Below are 22,107 nucleotides of genomic sequence, written 5' to 3'. Positions count from 1 at the left end.
TTAGACAAGAATTTTCGCCAATTCAAGCGCTATGTCGGTAGTAAGAGAATGAAATCTATGAACAACTACAATTACAAAGTTCTTCCATCAATCTTGAAATTTGTTTTTCCTAGTAGCTTTAAAATATGTGCCTTAGAGTTTAAATCTTTGTACATTTAGTTATGAATTTGTTAATAATGTATTAGCTTTCTTCAATATATACCGAGTGAAATATGCATATCTTCTGAGATTTTAAATTTGAAGAATTTTCTTATCTTTTATAAGTAACACTAAAGAAAGAAAAATAATGATTTTTGGATAAGTTTTATCTATAATAGCCAAAAAAAATATTTAAACGTCAAATGTTATTATAGGTGTATAGCAGCCATTCCCTATAAAAGTCAAAAAAATCGGAACAAACGAAACTGTTATAGAGTGGTTTGACTGTATATCTAAATAGCTTATGAACAAGATTTTTAATCTATACAAATCCAATGAAAAAGATAATATAAATTCTAAAACTAGCACTAATAAGTATAATTATTCATGTATTTTCATATGTAAATAATGTATACGGCCGAAATATATTTTGGCCTTCCTATGTTCGATCGAGTTCGAATAGTAAGCAACCGAAGTGAGATTTTGGGATGAGTCCCGAAGATACAAACGAGTCCCGAGTTTCGAAGACTAATCGAGGAGTCGGCTCGATACTATTATCAAGCCCATGTCCAAATCGACCCGCAAGGCTCGATACTACACCCACCCCGAAGGTCGAACTCAAGCCAAAGCCGAGGGCTCGACCCAATAATGAGTTCGAGCCAGCATCGAGCTCGCAGACAAGAGCCGTTACAACCGCACCAAGGGAGAGAATCTTGGCGGGAATCGAGGAAGAGACAATTCATCATGAGTCCTCCACTATATGTTTTGTTTTATTATAAGTAAAGTAGGATCCCTCTACTATAAAAGTAGGAATCTTTGTAAGCGTACCGGCAGCTCATACACTGAGGGACAAAAAAATCACTTCTCAGATTGAAAGATATCCCTTTGTGTTTGCTTTAATTTATCTCATTCATTCTTATTGCCCACTATTTGCATTCTCATAGTCAAGAATATACGTATCTCTATTTCTCTACACAATTTATATCGAATTGTATCGCATATCCTTAGAACCATACACAAAATCTAACGTTATCCGATTTTTCCGGTAAACAGTTTGTCGCCCACCGTGGGGCTAAGGGTAACGGTGGTTGTTTAATACAAATCTGCAATACATACCAGTTTACAACTTCAAATCAACAATGGCAAACCCTCGATTGATGGCTTTACCTATCGACCACGAAGCCGGCTTTCAAGATAAAACCAACAACTTGACACCCAGGTCCGGAAGGCAAATTAACGATGTCACCGAAGCTCGAGTCGAAGTACCGCTAGATCTCAATTCACAAGTGTCTCTTGAGATGAACCAACGTTCTGAGCCGGAAAAAAGCATTCAGGGCGGTACTCGATCCGTAGCTCGAGACACCCATAACGTGGAGGAGATCAGAGTCATCTTACGGATGATCTTCGAGATGTTTCAAGCCCAGCAAATAGCGATATCTCAGTTACAGAGCCAAACTCAGGTACAAAGCAGGCCGGAGCCCAATTCGCTTCGAGAAATCACCCACAGAACGGAACCATCCATAGTGAAGTCGAATGAGTAAGAATCGGGGACTACTCCCGAAATTACTAAATTGCTCGAGGAACTCATAAAACGAGTCGAAGCCAATGATAAAAAAGTAGAAACATATAATTCCAGGGTTGATCAGATCCCAGGAGCTCCAACAATTATAAAAGGGCTAGATTCGAAAAAATTCATTCAAAAGCCTTTTCCCTCGAGTGCAGCCCCAAAACCAATCCACAAAAAATTTTGTATGCCCGAAATACCCAAATATAACGGAATGACCGACCCCAACGAGTACGTCACTTCTTACACGTGTGCCATCAAGGGCAATGATTTGGAAGATGATAATCTGTATTATTGAAAAAATTCGGTGAAACCCTGTCAAAGGGGGCAATGGTATGGTATCATAATTTACCATCTAACTCTATTGATTCTTTTGCTATGCTTGCAGATTGCTTTGTAAAAGCACATGTCGAAGCCATAAAGGTCGAAACCAGAAAGTCGGACCTGTTCAAGGTAATACAAAAGGATAAAGAGATGCTAAGGGAGTTCGTAGCTCGTTTTCAAATGGAACGAATGGATCTGCCACCAGTCATAGACGATTGGGCTGTTCAAGCTTTCACTCAAGGTCTAAACGAACGGAGCTCGATGGCTTCACGGTGGCTGGAGCAAGATCTGATCGAGTACCCAGCTATTACTTGGACCGATGTGCACAATCGATATCAATCCAAAATAAGAGTCAAAGATGACCAGTTAATTTCTAGGTCCGTTACAAAAAAGCAAAAGTCGACTAGAGATCGATACCAACCATATAGCGGAAACGATACTACTGCTGAGTATCCGAGGCCTCTTTAAAATCAACCTCATATATTGGGGGGCTTTATCATTGAACGCATCTGTGATGATTATCAAGTTCGGTGCAAAGGAAGTTACTTCGTTATTTCATGACAAAAAGTGTCTCAACAGGAAACGTTGTAAGAGCCAAATGATCAAAACGAACCATGCTTATGTAGTTGGCCCGAGCCCTGACGCAAAACATGAACCCATGTATAATGACTTGCAAAGAAAGCCCTTTTCTTTACCGATATTCTATGTTCAAGATGTATTATGCAAACAGAATCGAGTTCGAGCAAGCGCTCACTCGACCATTATGCCTACGGGCTATATTATTTTGAGTTCGAATCATTCACTCGACTATTAAGCCTACGGGCTACTTTTATTTTGAGTTGGAGCAAGCACTCACTCGACTATTACGCCTACGAGCTACATTGCATCGAGTTCGAATCATTCACTCGACTACTAAGCCTACGTGCTACTTTTATTTCGAGTTTGAATCACTCACTCGACCATTAAGCCTACGGGCTACTTTGACCATTAAGCCTACAGGCTACTTTGACCATTACGCTTACAGACTATATTATTTCGAGTTCGAATCATTCACTTGACTACTAAGCCTACGGGCTACTTTTATTTCGAGTTCGAGCAAGCACTCACTTGACTATTACGCCTACGAGCTACATTGTATCGAGTTCGAATCATTCACTCGACTACTAAGCCTATGGGCTACTTTTTTTTTCGAGTTCGAATCACTCACTCGACCATTAAACCTACAGGCTACTTTGACTATTACACCTACGGGCCACATTATTTCGAGTTCGAATCATTCACTCGACTACTAAGCCTACGGGCTACTTTTATTTCGAGTTCGAATCATTCACTCGACTACTAAGCCTACGGGCTACTTTTATTTCGAATTCGAGCAAGCACTCACTCGACCATTACGCCTACGGGCTACATTATTTCGAGCAAAACTACGCATTTCTTCGAATTCAAATTAACATTTGACTATTTAAGCTGAAGGATGTTCGAGCCCGATAAAGCAAAGGGGACTACCCACAAGGCCCGAAGGCAACAAAGATTAAAATTCAAACTATCTATTTAGTTTGAAAGGTTATTTTGCCTCAAAAGGAAGAAAGATTTATATTTACAATTATTTTTGTACAAAGGCGGCTACTCTGCCAAAAGGAAGTTCTTTATACAAAAACCGAAAGCGGTATCAAAAGAACGCAGCAAAAGACCTAAGACCCTAAATGACTCAATCTTCATCGGAGGCCGTATTCTCAGTATCGTCCTCATCTTCAAACTTCCCCGAGTCATCGGAGTCCTTCTCAGGAAAGGCCAACCTCCAAGCTTTGTTCTCCTCCGCCCTAGCGACTTCAATCTCGGCCCTAATTTCGAAGCCCTGAGCTCTGACCTCCTCGAGAGCCTCTCTCCGAGCTTGCCATTTTGTATGTTCGACCATGCTCTCAGTTTTGGCTTGGTTAACCTCGACATCGATCCTGAATTGAGCCACTTTGGCATCACCTCTTTTATTGGCCTCGATCACCTCAGATATGGCCACTTCAAGTTCTTTGGCCAAGTTTGCTTTATCTGAAGTGGCCAAATCCAACCGATGCTGAAGCTCTTTTCGATCAGCCCCAAAGCATTTTCTTTCGCAGATCGAAGTTGGGCATCAGACAGCTCCAGCTGAGCTTCGACGACTTCCTTTTTCGAGGCAAGGACATCCATACACTTTTTAAATTCTTCTGCCTTAACAAGTAGCGCATCTACCTATGAGTTAAGCCGTCCAATCCGCTCGATCCTATGTCGAACCTGCAAAATCGGATCATTAGTGGTTATCTCTTTTTCATCTTCACTATCATGGAACATTCGAAATACCTGCTCAGCCATCTCCTCATGCTCTTCCCGAGCCACTATCAAATCTGCTCGAAGTTTTTCACTAAGGAGATTGTACGAGTCACTCTTCTCAGTGAGGCTCCGAACCTTGGCATCATGCTCCTCCCGGATTTGAAAAAAGGCCTCGTGATGCAACACCGAAGCCTGCAAACAAAAGAATAAACATGAGAATTACCTACAACTCTATGTGTAAAAGAAGCAACGAAAATGCCATCAGAGTTACCCGATTCAAAGCATGTTGGGCCTCGTTGAAGAGACAGGCGGGCCCCACCGTATTTATCACTGATTGATCTTATTCGGTCACCAGGGACTGTAGGTAGCTGGCAATCCCCACAGGGGAAGAAAAAATTCGGGTATCCGCAGGTACGAAGAGCACTATCTTCCGCCTTCGACCGGGATCGATGCTAGGGGCCCGAAATCGGTCCACTAGTTTATGAATCGATGAAGGCTCGATAGAACCCGACCACGATGCTTTTTTGGGTACCGGCATTCCACCAAAACCGGTAACCTCCTCCGAGGCACCTGACTCGATCCCCTCCTGAAAACCATGGATATCGGCCGACTCCTGAATACCCTCATAGGACCGATCCTCCAACATGACGGCCTCTCGAATCATGGCATCCGAAATCTGAGGGGATCCGCCAATGTCGACTATCCCGAACTCATCCCTTGAAATATCTTCTACTGCCCGAGAAGATCCACCCTCGGTATCCATTTCAATCGTCTTAGTTCGAGAAGGGATAATCTCGGCTTCTTCTTGTTCTTGGATTATGGCCAAGGTTCCTTGATTTGCTTCCACCAAATTGGAAGACTATTGAATCACGACATTAGCCCGTACGCAGGCTAAATTCTCCTCTCCTTCTTCAGGCTCGTCCCTCAAATGGCGGGCCGCTTCCGAAGTCATAACACCAGAGCCCCCTTCGGCTTTCAAGATATCTTAGCCGATTGCTTCTTTTCCAAGCTCGGGGAGCCCGATACGTCTTTTCTTTTCCATATTCTCGCCACCAGCAGGTCGAGATGAAGAAGCGGTCTCTTTTTGCGGAACAGTTTTAGACGTTTTTGCCATTTAAAATTTCGTAAACAAAGAACGGAAATATTTGGTATTTTAAGAAAGAGTTTGCAATAAAACTCACAGATTTACAGGCAGAAAGCTCAGAAGAGACGATAAGGAACTTAGAAAATTGGAAGATTGAAGACGTAAAGTATGAATGATGGAAGGAAAGGCTATTTATAGATTGAAGCAATGACGGTTCAATATCAGATGTGGCCGACCACCGTCTGACACATTAAATGCCTTGGTAAAACCTAATCGATGGGACAACTATCATATACGTCATGGTCGAGATCGATGTAAACATCAGTATATATTTGATCGAGTTGTTGGAAAATCATATCGTTTCTCGCCACATCCTTTTCCGAGAAACGAGGGGACTATCTGTATACGGTCGAAATAGATTTCGGCCTTCCTACGTTCGATCGAGTTCGAATGTTAAGCAACCAAAGTGGGATTTTGGGATGAGTCCCGAAGACAATACAAACGAGCCCCGAGTTCCGAAGACTGATCGAGAAGTCGGCTCGATACTATTATCCAGCCCATGTCCAAATCGACCCGCAAGGCAACGTAGGGGTGGTCGGAAATGCGCTACACCCACCCCGAAGGTCGAACTCAAGCCAAAGCCGAGGGCTCGACCCAATAACGAGTTCGAACCAGTATCGAGCTCGCAGACAATAGCCGTTACAACTGCACCAAGGGAGAGAATCTTGGCGGGAATCAAGGAAGAGACAATTCATCATGAGTCCTCCACTATATATTTTATTTTATTATAAGTAAAGTATGATCCCTCTACTATAAAAGGGGGAATCCTTGTAAGCGTACCGCCGACTCATACACTAAGGGACAAAAAAATCACTTCTCAGATTGAAAGATATCCCTTTGTGTTTGCTTTACTTTATCTCATTCATTCTTATTGCCCACTATTTGCATTCTCATAGTCAAGAATATACGTATCTCTATTTCTCTACACGGTTTATATCGAATTGTATCGCATATCCTTAGAACCATACACAAAATCTAACGTTATCCGATTTTTTCAGTAAACAAATAATTAATTTTTTTTTATAAAAAAAAGTGAATAATTTATATTTATTCTCCTATAAGTACTAACAAATCTTGCCGGGAAGGATTATTTAAAATAAAAAAGAAAACAAACAAAAAGAGAAGGACGATGATACTTTGCTGGTGCATCAAGAAACCAAAGGAAGAGTCATGTCATTATTGATGCAACACCAGCTCTTGTTGTTGTGACAATGAAGAAGAAAAGATATAACAATTAGTGTCGCGACGATAACATTTATTGTTGCAGCACAATGAAGAAGAAAAGTTAAACTAATTAGCGTCGTGATGACAATTATTACTGTCGCAACAGAGGATTAGTTTGCCTGCAATTTTTTCCTATAAATATGGCCTATCTATGTAATGCAAAGGCACGCCAGAATAGTAGAAAAGAGTCAATCTCTTAATTGGATTCTCTAGCTTAGATTTTGGCAGTTAATATTTCTTTCTTTTTTTAGGAAGTATTCTGTTTCTTTATCTTCTTTCCATAATGGAGTAAATTACTCCTGTTGGGATACTTGGAAAATCTTGTTAAGCTATTATAATATATATATTCAGTTCTATGTGCTCTTGTCCGAGAAGCTGTCCAAATCTCCATCTTTTAGTACCAAAGTAATAAGGTGTTGATTATTTAATATTGTTTAATCTAACTATTCTATTTTATAACTACCGTTGTGCTAATTTTGTATTCGGAAGAAGCAAAATAAGTTGCAGTGAATAGTTATAAATAAAATAGTAATTTGACAAATTAATATAAGCACAGCTACTTACAAGTGTCTTTAGTCTTACTTATTTCAATCTTTATTCGGAAAAGAAAGTGATTTGATTAAGTCTATTGATCTAACGAGAACTAATCGGAAGACGTTTTTGTTATTATTGGTACCACTCAGGCAAGATAATATTTCTGTTCTTATCATCACTAATTATAAAATATTTAATTTCACTAATCGGAAGAGGTATTTTTAAATAGTTACTTTAAAGTGAAAAAATATAATTGTATTAGGAATAAGCAGTTATTCTTTTGAAAAATAAGTATTAAAGTTTGAATCATATTATATTAATCTTATCAAGTGACTTCAAGGATTCCCAACACTTTCTTATTATTTCTACTCAATTAGTTCTTTGCCTTTAAAAATCTGAAAACTTTCACTGACTCATAAATTCGATTCTCCTAAATATCAAGGAAGATAATCTAAATCCGTAGCATAGATGTTCCAATCTCTCTGGGACGATATCTTAAACTGCATTATAATTTGACAAAGCACGAGCAAGAATTCCTATGCACATTGGCCTCGTCAAAGTTTTGCCGTCGTTGCCGGGGATTGGCAATTATCTACTTCAGATTAATTATCCTCCTACTAATTTGGGAAACCATTTTTTTTTTCTAATGCTTATTTTATTTTCTTTCTTATTATCAGGAATTTCAGCTAGTTTGTGACCAGCTCTTCTTCTATAGAGTTGTTTGAATACGATCCTGAAATTGAAAGATCTTTACGATTGTGCAGGAAAGGACAAACTTCAACTTTTCATAGCACAACTAGCAAAGACGGAACAAGAAGAAGGACTTCTCAATGTCACGAGCCCAATTTTCCTCCGTAGGATGTCGTGATGACACCTAGTCTCTAAAACTAGGTAAGCCTAAAAATTTGCGGAATAACTGAATATAAAATTGAATTCAAATCTCAACACATGAAATATAATTAGAAACTGCGATTCAAATTATTATAACTCCTAAAATCCGGTAGAAATAAGTCACAAACTTCTAAAGAGAAAATACTAAGTGCCTCTATACATTAGAGTCTAAAGAAAATAAGAAAAATAATATAATACGGATAGAGGGAGACTCTGAGGTCTGCGGACGATGACAGATATACCTTGAAGTCTCTACAGTCCAGCTCACTGGTATCTAGCCTGGTAGGAAGAATCTGGATCTGCACAAAAAGATATGCAGAAGTGTAGTATGAGTATGCCACGACGGTACCCAGTAAGTGCCAAGCCTAACCTCGGTAGAGTAGTGACGAGGTCAGGTCACGGCCCTACTGGAATAAAAGGAAATGAGGCAGAAAATATAATAATACAATGAAATGACTGAAATGAACAACGAGAAATTACAGAACGGTAACAACACAACAATAGAGGTAAACAATATGGGCACTTCTGAGGTATCGCCTTATAGTCCCAAATATAAATACACAATAGGGGGATCTCCCGAGGTACCGCCTCGTAGTCCCAAAAGTAAATATGCAATAGGGGATCTCCCGAGGTACCGCTTCGTAGTCCCAAAAGTAAATACACGATAGGGGGATCTCCCGAGGTACCGCCTCGTAGTCCCAAAAGTAAATATGTAACAGGGGGATCTCCCGAGGCACCTCCTCGTAGTCCCAAAAGTAAATCAACAACTTATAACCTATGGAACAACGAATTTACAGCAAGGAATCATACAGTTAAAGATTGAATACAAAATCACGAAAGCACGTAATTCAACTAAGCATGTTGCACATATTTCAAGTAAAGGTGAAGACATGTAGACATGCGATACGAGGCTAAACATGACAGCTACACATGCTAAGGCAACTCAATTAAGGAATTTAAAAGAAAACTACTCAGCAAGAACCGAAATTTCCATAATTAGCCCGTGTACGTACTCGTCACCTCACGTACACGGCGCTCGCATATCACAAATTATTACAACAGAACCAAATCCTAAGGGGATTTCCCCCACACAAGGTTAGACAAGTCACTTACCTCAAATCTCACTCAATCAATCGATAAGAATGCCATTCCCTCAATTTTTTGACTCCGAAAGGTCAAAATCTAGCCAAAAGAAATTACATACCATGAATATAACTACAAGAAACTAATTTAAATAATAAATGTACGACTTTAGCAAAGAATCGAAAAATCGCCCCAAAACGTCTACCCGAACCCACATCTTAGAATCGGGTAAAAGTCACAAAATGCGAACACTCATTCGACCACGAGTCCAACCCTACTAATTTTACCAAAATCTGACACCAAGTCACCACTCAAATCCCCAAATTAAGCTTTCCAAATCCCTAGCCTCAAACTCCCAAATTTCACCTTAAATACATACAAACTAGGTGGGAAAATCAACGGGGAAATAATATTATTGATCAAAAATAAGTACAAGAGACTTACCTCAAGAAATCCCTCGAAAATTCTCTTAAAAATAGCCAAGACCCGAGCTCAAAATGTTTAAAATGAAGCAAAATCGCGAACCCTTGTATTTAAGTGTTCTGTCCAGCACTTCCGCTTCTGCGAAAACTTAGCCGCATTTGTGGCATAGCAAAAGCGACAACATACCTGCTTCTACGATTCCCATCGCTCATGCGGTCAACTCTTCCGCACCTGTGGAACTTCCGGTTCTGCGAAACGAAGATAGCTTCTGCGGAGCCCCCATGTCAGGTCCCTTCCGCTTCTGCGCTGCCTCCTTCGCATATGCGTTCTCACAGATGCGGAACTTCCCTCGCATCTGTGATCTCTACCCACACTGCTCCAGCCCACTTCTGTGATCAACATGTCACTTCTGCGGTCGCGAACCTGCGACCATTCCCATCGCATGTGCGATTGCACCAGAACTTTTCCAGAATTCCTGCAAGTCTAAGTTTTTATCTGTTAACCATCCAAAACTCACCTGAGGCCCCCGGGACCTCAACCAAATATACAAACTAGTCCTAAAACATCATACAAACCTAGTCGAGCCTATAAATCCCACCAAACAACTCTAAAATACAAATTGCACATCGATTCAAGCTTAATGAACTTTAAAACTTCAACTTCTACATCCGATGCTGAAACCTATCAAATCAAGTTCGGTTAACCTCAAATTTTGCAAACAAGTCATAATTGACATTTTAGACCTACTCCAACTTCCGGAATCAGAATCCGACCCTGATATCAAAAAGTCCACTCCCAGTCAAACTTTCCAAAAATCATCCAACTTTCTAATTTTCGCCATTTGACGTCAGAACGACCTACAGACCTCCAATTCAATATCCGAACATGCTCCTAAGACCAAAATCACTCTACGGAGCTATTGTAACTGTCGAAACACCATTCCGGAGTCGTCTTCACGCAATTAAAAGTACGGTCAATTCCTACGACTTAAATTTCCATTTTTAGGGACTACGTATCCCATTTCACTCCAAAACCAAAATCAAATCCTCCCGGCAAGTCACGTAACCACAAAATAAAATAGAGGGAGAAATAAATAGGGGTTCGGGGCTAATACTATCAAAATGACCGGCCGGGTCGTTACATCCTCCCCCTCTTAAAACAACATTCGTCCTTGAATGAGTATAGAGAAATACCTGTCGTGGTGAAAAGATGAGGATAACGGCTGTACATATCATGCTCGGTCTCCCAAGTCGACTCCTCGACCAGATGATCCCTTCACTAAACCTTCACCGAAGCAATGTTCTTCGACCTCAACTTTCGAACCTGCCTGTCCAAAATGGCCACCAGCTCCTCAACATAAGATAGATCCTTGTCCAACTGGACTGAGCTGAAATCTAACACATGAGACGGATCGCCGTGATACTTCCGGAGCATGGAGACATAGAATACTGGATGAACTACAGAGAGACTAGGTGGCAGTGCAAGTCTGTAAACCAGCTCTCCAACCCTCTCTAGAATCTCAAAAGGCCCGATATACCTAGGGATCAACTTGCCCTTCTTTCAGAACCTCATAACACCATTCATGGGAGAAACCTAGAGCAAGACCCGCTCCCCGACCATGAATGCAACGTCGCGAATATTCCAATTCGCATAACTTTTTTGCCTGGATTGGGCTGTACGAAGTCGATTCTGAATCAATTTAACCTTTTCCAAGGCATCCTGAACCAAGTTTGTACCCAATAGCCTAACCTTGCCCGGATCGAACCAACCCACTAGAGACCGACACCGTCTATTATAAAAAGCCTCATACGGGTCCATCTGAATGCTCGCCTGATAATTGTTGTTGTAGGTAAACTTCGCAAGTGGCAAGAACTGATCCCAGGCACCCCTAAAATCTATCACATACGCACGAAGCATATCCTCCAATATCTGAATAGTGCGCTCGGACTGCCCGTCCGTCTGAGGGTGAAATGTTGTGCTCAACCTTACCCGAGTACCCAACTCACGCTGTATGGCTCTCAAGAACTGCAATGTAAACTGCGTACCCCGGTCAGAGATGATAGATACCGGTGCACCATAAAGTCTGACAATCTCGCGAATGTAAACCTGAGCTCTGAAGAGTAAGTAGTAACCACAAGAATGAAATGAGCTGACTTGGTCAATCTATCCACAATCACCTAAACTGTATCGAACTTTATCTGAGTCCGTGGGAACCCAACAACGAAATTCATAGTGATCCACACCTATTTTCACTCTAGAATCTCTAACTTCTAAAGCAATCCACCCGATCGCTGATGTGCATACTTCACCTGCTGAGAGTTTAAGCAACGAGCTACATATTCCACTATGTCCTTCTTCATCCGCCTCCACTAATAGTGTTGCCTCAAATCCTGATTCATCTTTGCGACACCTGGATGAATGGAGTACCACGAATTGTGAGCCTCCTGGAGAATCAACTCCCGCAAACCATCTACATTAGTCACACATAGCCTACCCTGCATCCGTAATACACTGTCATATCCAATAGTAACTTCCTTGGCATCACCGTGCTAAACTGTGTCCTTAAGGACAAGCAGATGAGGGTCATCATACTGACGCTCTATGATACAATCATAAAGAGAAGACTGAGAAACCACACAAGCCACAACTCTGCTCGGATCGAAAACATCCAATCTGGTAAACTGGTTGGCCAAGGCCTGAACATCCAAGGCTAAAGGCCTCTATACTACTAGTAGATATGCTAAACTATCCAAACTCTCCGCCTTGCAACTCGAGGCATCGGCCACCACATTGGCCTTCCTGGGATGATAGAGAATGGTGATGTTATAATCCTTAAGCAGCTCCAACCAACTCTACTGCCACAAGTTAAGATCCTTCTGTTTAAACAGATGTTGTAGACTCCGGTGATCGGTGAAAACCTCACAAGGGACACCATACAAATAGTGCTGCCAGATCTTCAAGTCATGAACAATAGCTACTAACTCGAGGTCATAGATATGATAGTTCTTCTCATGCACCTTCAGCTTTCTAGACGCATAGGCAATCACCCTACCGTCCTGCATCAACACTGCGCCGAGATCAATGCGCGACGCATCACAATACACCATATAGGACCCCGAACCAGTAGGCACCACTAACACTGGGGTTGTAGTCAAAGCAATCTTGAGCTTTTGAAAGCTCTCCTCACACTCCTTGGTCCACCTGAATGGAGCCTGGGTAAATCTGGTCATAGGTGCAGCAATAGACGAGAAACCCTCTACAAATCGACGGTAATACCCCCCTAAGCCAAGAAAACTCCGGATCTCCGTAGCTGAGGACGGTCTGAGCCGACTCTGCACTGCTTCAATCTTTTTCGGATCTAGCTTGATCCCCTCACTCGACACTACATGACCCAAAAATGCCACTGACTCTAGCCAGAATTCACACTTCAAAAACTTTGCATACAACTTCTTTTCTCTCAAGGTTTGAAGCACAATATTCAGGTGTTGCTCATGATCCTCCCGACTCTGAGAGTACACCAGAATGTGGTCAATAAACACAATGACGAAAGAGTCAAGAAAGGGCTGAAATACATTGTTCATCAAGTGCATAAATGTTGCGCTGGCGTTGGTCAACCCAAAAGACATCACAAGAAACTCGTAATGACCATACCAATTCCTGAAAGTAGTCTTCGGAATATCCAGCTCCCAAATCTTCCACTGATGATAGCCTGAACGCAAGTCGATCTTAGAGAATACTCTGGCACCATGAAGCTGATCAAATAGGTCATCAATACGTGGTAGTGGATACATGTTCTTCACTGTAACCTTGTTCGACTGGCGATGATCAATACACATTCACATAGAACCATCCTTCTTCTTTACAAACAAGACAGCCGCACCCCAAGGCAATATACTAGACCGAATAAAGCCCTTATCGAGCAACTCTTGCAATTGTTCCTTTAATTCTTTCAACTCTGCTAGGGCCATATAATAAGGTGGAATAGAAATGGGCTGAGTGCCCGGTAACAAATTAATACCGAAGTCAATATCCCTGTCGAGCGGCATGCCCGGAAGATCCGTCGGGAATACATCTGAATAGTCCCTCACTACAGGAACAGACTCGACGGTAGGAGTATCAATACTAGCATCCTTCACATAGGCCAGATACGCATCAAACCCCTTCTCAACCATTCGCTAAGCTTTAATAAATGAGATAACCCTGCTAGAAACATTATCTAAGGTACCTCTCTACTTTAGCTGCAGTAGACCTGGCATAGCCAACGTCACCATCTTGGCGTGATAATCAAGAATAGCGTGATAGGGCGATAACCAGTCCATGCCCAAAATAATATCGAAATCCACCATATTGAGCAATAATAAATCAGCTCTGGTCTCAAAACCACTAAGAACAATCAAACACGACCGATACACACAGTCAACAACAATAGAATCACCTACGGGTGTAGACACATAGACAGGTGAACTCAGAGAATCACGGGATACACCCAAATATGGAGAAAAATAAGATGACATATAGGAATAAGTGGAGCCTGGATCAAATAAGATTGATGTATCTCTATGATAGACCGGAACAATACTTGTGATGACAGAATCAGATGCAACTGCCTTCGTCCTAGAAGGAAAGGCATAATATCTGTCCTGGCCTCACCCCTCTAGGGCGACCTCTACCTGTCTGACCCACACCTCTAGCTGGCTGTACAGGTGGGGTGGTAGTTGGTGCTGTAATCATAGCTTGAGGACCCTGTGAAACACGCGGTACATGAGAAATATGTGGAGGTGTACCCCTCCTAAATCTGGGGCAATCCCTCACCATATGGCGAGTGTTACCATACTCAAAACAAGCTCTCGGAGGACATGGCTGCTGCGACTGGCTAGGGCCTGATCGACTGGACTGACCATTGAAAGAACCCCGTACAGGAGGTACGCTAGACACTGGCGGTGCATAATAGGGATCCTGGGTAGGGGTGGGCATAATACCGGTTGAACCGAAAAAACCAGCCAAACCGTAAATTTTAGTTTTTCGATTTCGATTTAAACAGTTATTAAGTCGGTGTGCGGTTTTTAAATTATTAAATTTCAATTTTTTGGTACAATTTACGATTTTGGTATTTCGATTAAACCGAAAAACCAAAATTTTGGACTCATACCCAAAATTTTCGGCCTCCAGACTTACGCTACCCATACCTATCTGAAGCCCAAGTTACCCAAACCCATCTGTACCTAAGCCTATTAGCCTATTAGCTTATTAGTCTTACTAAGCCCAAATGCCCAAATTAGGTGTTAGTCTTTGGTTCTTTGAGTTGGGAAGTTGCATTTGCAGAATGCTCTGTTGTTTGAGATTTGCAATCTTTTCTGCAATCTTTTTTCCGTTCTTTTTTATGCACTGCGAAGGCTTAAAATCTAGTGGTATAACTGGTGTTTCAAGAGTGTCGGACTGCCAACTAGAAATAGTGAAAAAATTTACTATAATTAAAGATCCGTAGTCTACATCGGATATAAAAATCTTGAACCGTTAATAATCGAAAAACTAAATCGGAAATAACCGAACCGAACCTTGAAAAAAATGCACCGAGCCGTAAATACTTTGGTTTGATTTGGTTATTAATATTACAAAACTGAAAATCGATAAACCGAACCGTACTTTCATAATAACCGACCGAACCGACCGATGTCCACCCCTAATCCTGGGGCCTAGGAGTGGCCGGAGCACCATTGGCGGCTGGAAGTGCTGAATAAACAGGGCGACCCATATAGCCCCTGCCCTGATGGCCTGTAGTTGGGGCACGAGTACTACTATATATGCCAGACTCTCGAGACCACTTGGCCTCTCTCTCCTCTCTTTCCCAAATCAGCATGCCCTCCAACCTCGTAGCAATCCCTACTACTTGCTGGTACGCAATATCCATCTCCAACTCTCGAGCCATGCTAAATCTGATATTGGGGTTAATCCCCTCAATAAATCGACGAACCCGCTCCCGAATAGTAGCAACCAAGGCTGGTGCATGCCTAGCCAAACCACTGAATCGGACTGCATACTCTGACATAGCAATAGAACCTTGGCACAACTACTCAAACTCTATGCGCCATGCATCTCTGAGACTCTGGGGAATGTATTCCCTCAAGAATATATCTGAGAACTGAGTCCAAGTGAGTGAAGATGCCTCGGTCGGTCAACCCAACTCATATGCACGCCACCACTGATAGGCCGCTCCTCTAAGCTGGAACATAGTGAAAGAAACCCCACTAGTCTCCGAAACACCCATAGTACGAAGGAAACGGTGGCACTCCTCAAGAAAACCCTGGGCATCCTCTAAATCCAAGCCACTGAAAGTAGGAGGGTGGTACTTCTTGTACCTCTCGAGCCTGAGCTGCTCCGCCTCAGAAACTGCTGCCCTAACCTCGGGCTGAACTAGAGCTACCGACTGCATCGGTATGATCTCTGGAACCTGGTCGAACTGGACCCGCTACTCTGGGGTACTGGCGATGGGAGTCTGTGTCCTCCCCCGGCCTGAGATGTGGAAGGACAAAGTGGTATCAATCCTGCCTGACCAAGGTGCTGAACATGCTCAGAAACTGGGCTAGAGTCTCCTGGAGGACTGGTGCAATAACAAGCATCTTAGGTGCCTGCCCTCCAACTGGAGCTACTGGTGGCTCCTATGTAGCAGCTCGTGCGGGTGCTCTGGCTGCACCACATGGATGTCCTCGGCCTATATCCCGGCCCCGGCCCAGGCCTCTCGCGGCTCTAGCAAGGGGTGCGGGTGTCTGGTCATCTGATCCAGTTGTACATGTCCTCACCATCTGTGAGAGAATAGAAAGATAAAAATTTAGAATCCGCAGTCAAAATATCGCACGATAAAGATTCAAGGGAGTGAAGCTTTTCCTAACAGTTCCATAGCCTCCCGAAGATAAGTACAGACATCTCCGTACCGATCCACGAGACTCTACTAAACTCGCTTGTGACTCATAACACCTATGAACCTAGAGCTCTGATATCAACTTGTCACAAATCCAATTTTCCTCAGTAGAATGTCATGATGGCACCTAGTTTCTAAGACTAGGTAAGCCTAAGAATTTGCAGAATAACAGAATATAAAACTTAATTTAAATCTCAACACATGAAATATATTTAGAAACTGCGATTCAAATTATTACAACTCCTAAAATCCGGTAGAAATAAGTTACAAGATTCTAAAGAGAAAATACTAAGTGCCACTATACATTAGAGTCTAAAGAAAATAAGAAAAATAACATAATACGGATAGAGGGAGACTCTAAGGTCTGCGGACGATGGCAGATATACCTTGAAGTCTCTACGTACAGTCCAGCTCACTGGTATCTGACCTGGTAGGAAGAACCTGGATCTGCACAAAAAGATATGCAGAAGTGTAGTATGAGTATGCCACGACGGTACCCAGTAAGTGCCAAGCCTAACCTCGGTAGAGTAGTGACGAGGTCAGGTCGGGGCCCTACTGGAATAAAAGGAAATGAGGCAGAAAATATAATAATACAATGAAATGACTGAGATGAACAATGAGAAATTACAGAACGGTAACAACACAATAATAGAGGTAAACAACATGGGCACTTCTGAGGTATCGCCTCATAGTCCCAAATGTAAATACACAACAGGGGATCTCCCGAGGTACCGCCTCGTAGTCCCAAAAGTAAATATACAACAGGGCATCTCCCGAGGTACCACCTCGTAATCCTAAAAGTAAATACATGATAAGGGAATCTCCTAAGATACCGCCTCGTAGTCCCAAAAGTAAATATGCAATAGGGGGATCTCCCGAGATACCGCCTCAAAGTCCCAGAAGTAAATATGCAACTCATAACCTATGGAACAACGCATTTACAGCAAGGAATCATACAGTTAAAGACTAAATATAGGATCAGGGAAGCACGTAATTCAATTAAGCATGTTGCACACATTTCAAGTAAAGGTGAAGACACGTAGACATGCGATACTAGGCTAAACATGACAGCTACACATGCTAAGGCAGCCCAGTTAAGGAATTTAAAAGAAGTCTACTCAGCAAGAACCCAAATTTCCCCCAATTAGCCCGTGTACGCACTCGTCACCTCGCGTACACGACGCACGTATCGGAATCGGGTAAAAGTTACACAATATGAACACCTATTCGACCCCGAGTCCAACCATACCAATTTTACTCGAATCCAATACAAAATTCTTAATCAAAACCTCAAAATTCGGCCCAGGGATTCTTCCACCCCTTTTCACAAATTCATAACCCAAATCCTTAATTAAAGGAAGAATAATTTATATCTTATGGGGAATTAATCAAAAACAAGTCAAGAATCCATACCCAAATATTTTCTTTGAAAAACCCTCAAAAATTCGCCTCAATCCGAGCTCTCTAGGTTCAAATTATTACAACTCCCAAAATCCGGTAGAAATAAGTCACAAGCTTCTAAAGAGAAAATACTAAGTGTCTCTATATATTAGAGTCTAAAGAGAAAAAGAAAAATAACATAATACGGATAGAGGGGGACTCCGAGGTCCGTGGATGCTGGCAGATATACCTTGAAGTCTCTACGTACAGTCCAGCTCACTGGTATCTAGCCTGGTAGGAAGAATCTAAATCTGCACAAAAAGATGTGCAAAAGTATAGTATGAGTACGCCATGACGGTACCCAGTAAGTGTCAAGCCTAACCTCGGTAGAGTAGTGACAAAGTCAGGTTAAGGCCCTACTGGAATAAAAGAAAATAAGGCAGAAAATATAATAATACAATGAAATGACTAAGATGAACAACGAGAAATTACAGAACGGTAACAACACAACAATAGAGGTAAACAACAGGGGAGCTCCTGAGGTATCGTCTCATAGTCCCAAATATAAATACATAACATGGGGATCTTCCGAGGTACCGCTTCGTAGTCCCAAAAGTAAATATACAATAGGGGATCTCCCGAGGTACCGCCTCGTAGTCCCAAAATAAAATACACGACAGGGGGATCTCCCGAGGTACCGCCTCATAGTCCCAAAAGTAAATATGTAATAGGGGGATCTCCCGAGGTACCTCCTCATAGTCCCAAAAGTAAATATGCAACTCATAACCTATGGAACAACGGATTTATAGCAAGGAATCATACAGTTAAAGAGTGAATACAAGATCACAGAAGCACGTAATTCAACTAAGCATGTTGCACATATTTCAAGTAAAGGTGAAGACATGTAGACATGCGATAGGAGGCTAAACATGACATCTACACATGCTAAGGCAACACAATTAAGGAATTTAAAAAAAGACTACTCAGCAAGAACCGAAATTTCCACAATTAACCCGTGTACTCACTCGTCACCTCGCGTATACGGTGCTCGCACATCACAATTTGTTAGAACAGTACAAAATCCTAAAGATTTTTCTCCCACGCAAGGTTAGACAAATCACTTATCTCAAATCTCGCTCAATCAATCAATAAGAATGTCTTTCCCTCTATTTTCCAACTCCGAACGATCCAAATCTAGCAAAAAATAATTACATACCATGAATACAACTACAAAAAATTAATTTAAATAATAAATCTCCGACTTTAGCAAAGAATCAAAAAATTGCCCCAAAACGTCTACCCAAACCCACATCTCAGAATCGGGTAAAAGTCACAAAATACGAACACTCATTCGACCACGAGTCCAACCCTACTAATTTTACCAAAATCTGACACTAAGTCACCACTCAAATCCCTAAATTAAGCTTTCCAAATTCCTAGCCTCAAACTCCCAAATTTCACCTTAAATACACACAAACTAAGTGAGAAAATCAATGGGAAAATGAGATTATTGATAAAAAATGAGTACCGGAGACTTACCTCAAGAAATCTCTTGAAAATGCTCCCAAAAATCGCCAAGACTCGAGCTCAAAATGTTTAAAATGAAGCAAAATCGCGAACCCTTGTATTTAAGTGTTTTGTACAGCACTTCCTCTTTTGCGGAAACTTAGCCGCATCTACGGAGTCGCAGAAGCGACAACATACCCGCTTCTATGGTTTCCCTCGCTCCTGCGGTTAACTCTTCCGCACCTGCGGAACTTCCTCTTCTGCGATCCTAAATCCTCTTCTGCACCAGAACTGGAAATACTTCCACAATTCCTTCAAGTCGAAGTTTTGATCCGTTAACCATCCAAAACTCACCCGAGGCCCCTGGGACCTCAACCAAATATATCAAACAGTCCGATTAACTTTTACATCCGATGCCGAAACCTATCAAATCAAGTCTGATTGACCTCAAATTTTGCACACAAGTCATAATTGACATAACGGACCTACTCCAACTTTCAGAATTGAAATTGGAACCCGATATCAAAAAGTCCACTCCCGATCAAGCTTTTCAAAAATCATCCAACTTTTCAACTTTCGCCATTTGACGCCAGAACGACCTACATACCTCTAATTCAATATCCGAATACATTTCTATGACCAAAATTACTCTACGGAGCTATTGAAACCGTCAAAACTCCATTCCGGAGTCGTCTTCACACAAAACTATGGTCAATTTCTATGAATTTCTATTTTTAGGGACTATGTGTCACATTTCACTCCGAAACCAAAATCAAATCCTCCCGACAAGTCACGTAACCACAAAATAAAAAATTGAGAGAGCAATAAATAGGGGTTCGGGGCTAATACTCTCAAAATAACCGGCCGGGTCATTACACTCAACAATCCACCACAAATAATTCCACCAATTCCAGAAGACCAATTTAATGAAGTAGCACCACGTCCAACTAATATGATTCCGAGGGATTATGCTAGAACTGATCAATTTAATTGTGAATCAAGTGTTAGAAGGCTTCCTGTGCAGCTAACAATTTTGAAATTAGGAATGGTTTGATCCAAACAATTCAACAATCTTGTCAGTTCATTGGAGATCCCAGTGAAGACCCACATAGTCATTTGATTGATTTTCTTGAGCTTGTTGAAATAGCTAAGTGTAATGGGGTATCACCAGATGCAATTAGGTTAAGGCTTTTTCCTTTTTCTCTGAAAGGTGAAGCTAAAACTTGGTTACGCAGCTTGCTTAGAGGATCCATCACAACATGGGATCAGATGAATCAAAAATTTCTAAATAAACATTTTTCTCCTGTTAAAACAACAAAAATTAGACAAGATATTAATATTTTTTTTTGCAAATTGACATTGAGTTAGTTTATCAGGCTTGGAAAAGATTAAAAGGTTTATTGAGAAAATGTCCTCATCATGGAATTCCTGATCATATGTTTTTATATATTTTTTATCACGGGTTAAAATCCTCATCGAGAAATATTATAGATGCAGTTGCCAGAGGTTCCATAATGGGAAAAACTACTGATGAAGCTTTACAATTGTTAAATAAAATTTCTGAAAATGCAATGCAGTGGCCATCTGATCGTGTTACTATAAAAAAAAAAATAGCAACTGTGAACCAGATAGATGCTCTGAACACCTTAACTCAACAAATTGATTCCTTAGCAAAAAAGTTTGAAACCTTTAAGGTAAATCTACAACAATATGAAGATTGTGATATTTTTGGTAAGAATCATCTCAATTATGAATATCAAGCCACGAATCAGAATGATGAACAAGTAAACTTAATTGGCTACAAAGCTTACCCCTATGGAAGTCCCATGACTCATAAACATCCGGGATTCCAATGGAGTAACCCCAATGGTGCTGAAAACTCATATTTTTTAAAACAACAGGTACAAGGACCACCAGAATTTCATAATTAGAATAGGCTGCAACAAAGTTTCAGACCTTATCAGCCTAAGCCACAACAATCTCATGCACCTAGCCTTGAAGATTTGATGTACAAATACATAAAGGCTACAGATGAGAAAATGGAGAGTCATAATTCATCGTTGAAAAATATAAAAATTTAGATAAGTCAATTGGCAACTCTTTTGTTAGGAAAAATTCAAGGACCATTGCCAAACAACACTATGAAAAATTCGAAGGAGCATCTCAAAACCATTGCGTTACGATTAGGAAATAACTTGGATGACCCATATCCAAATCGACAAGGCAGAGTACAAGAAGAAAAATAGGAAAAAGGTGACCCCACCGATGTAACATCTGAGCATCCAGAAGAACAAAAGAAAAAAAGAAAAGAAAGAACAATTTCACAAGAAAATCCTCCCTCTGAGGACATTCCTTTTCCCCAAAAAATGAAAAGAGAAAATCTTGATAAACAATTTTCTAAATTTCTTGAAATTTTGAAACAACTTTACATAAATACTCCATTCACTGATACTTTAATACAAATTCCCTCCTACGCCAAGTTTTTGAAAGATATTTTGTGAAGTAAAGGAAAATTGGAAGGAATCTCTGTAGTTAAGCTTACAGAAAAATGCAGTGCTATTCTTCAAAATAAGCTTTTACAAAAACTTGGTGACCCAGGCAGCTTTACAGTTTCTTGTACTCTTGGAGGTGTTCATTTTGAAAAAGCATTTTGTGATTCTGGCGCTTCAATAAATATGA

Source organism: Nicotiana tomentosiformis, chromosome 3 (assembly GCF_000390325.3).
Source record: "Nicotiana tomentosiformis chromosome 3, ASM39032v3, whole genome shotgun sequence".
NCBI lineage: Eukaryota > Viridiplantae > Streptophyta > Magnoliopsida > Solanales > Solanaceae > Nicotiana > Nicotiana tomentosiformis.
Note: the sequence above shows the minus strand (reverse complement) of the source record.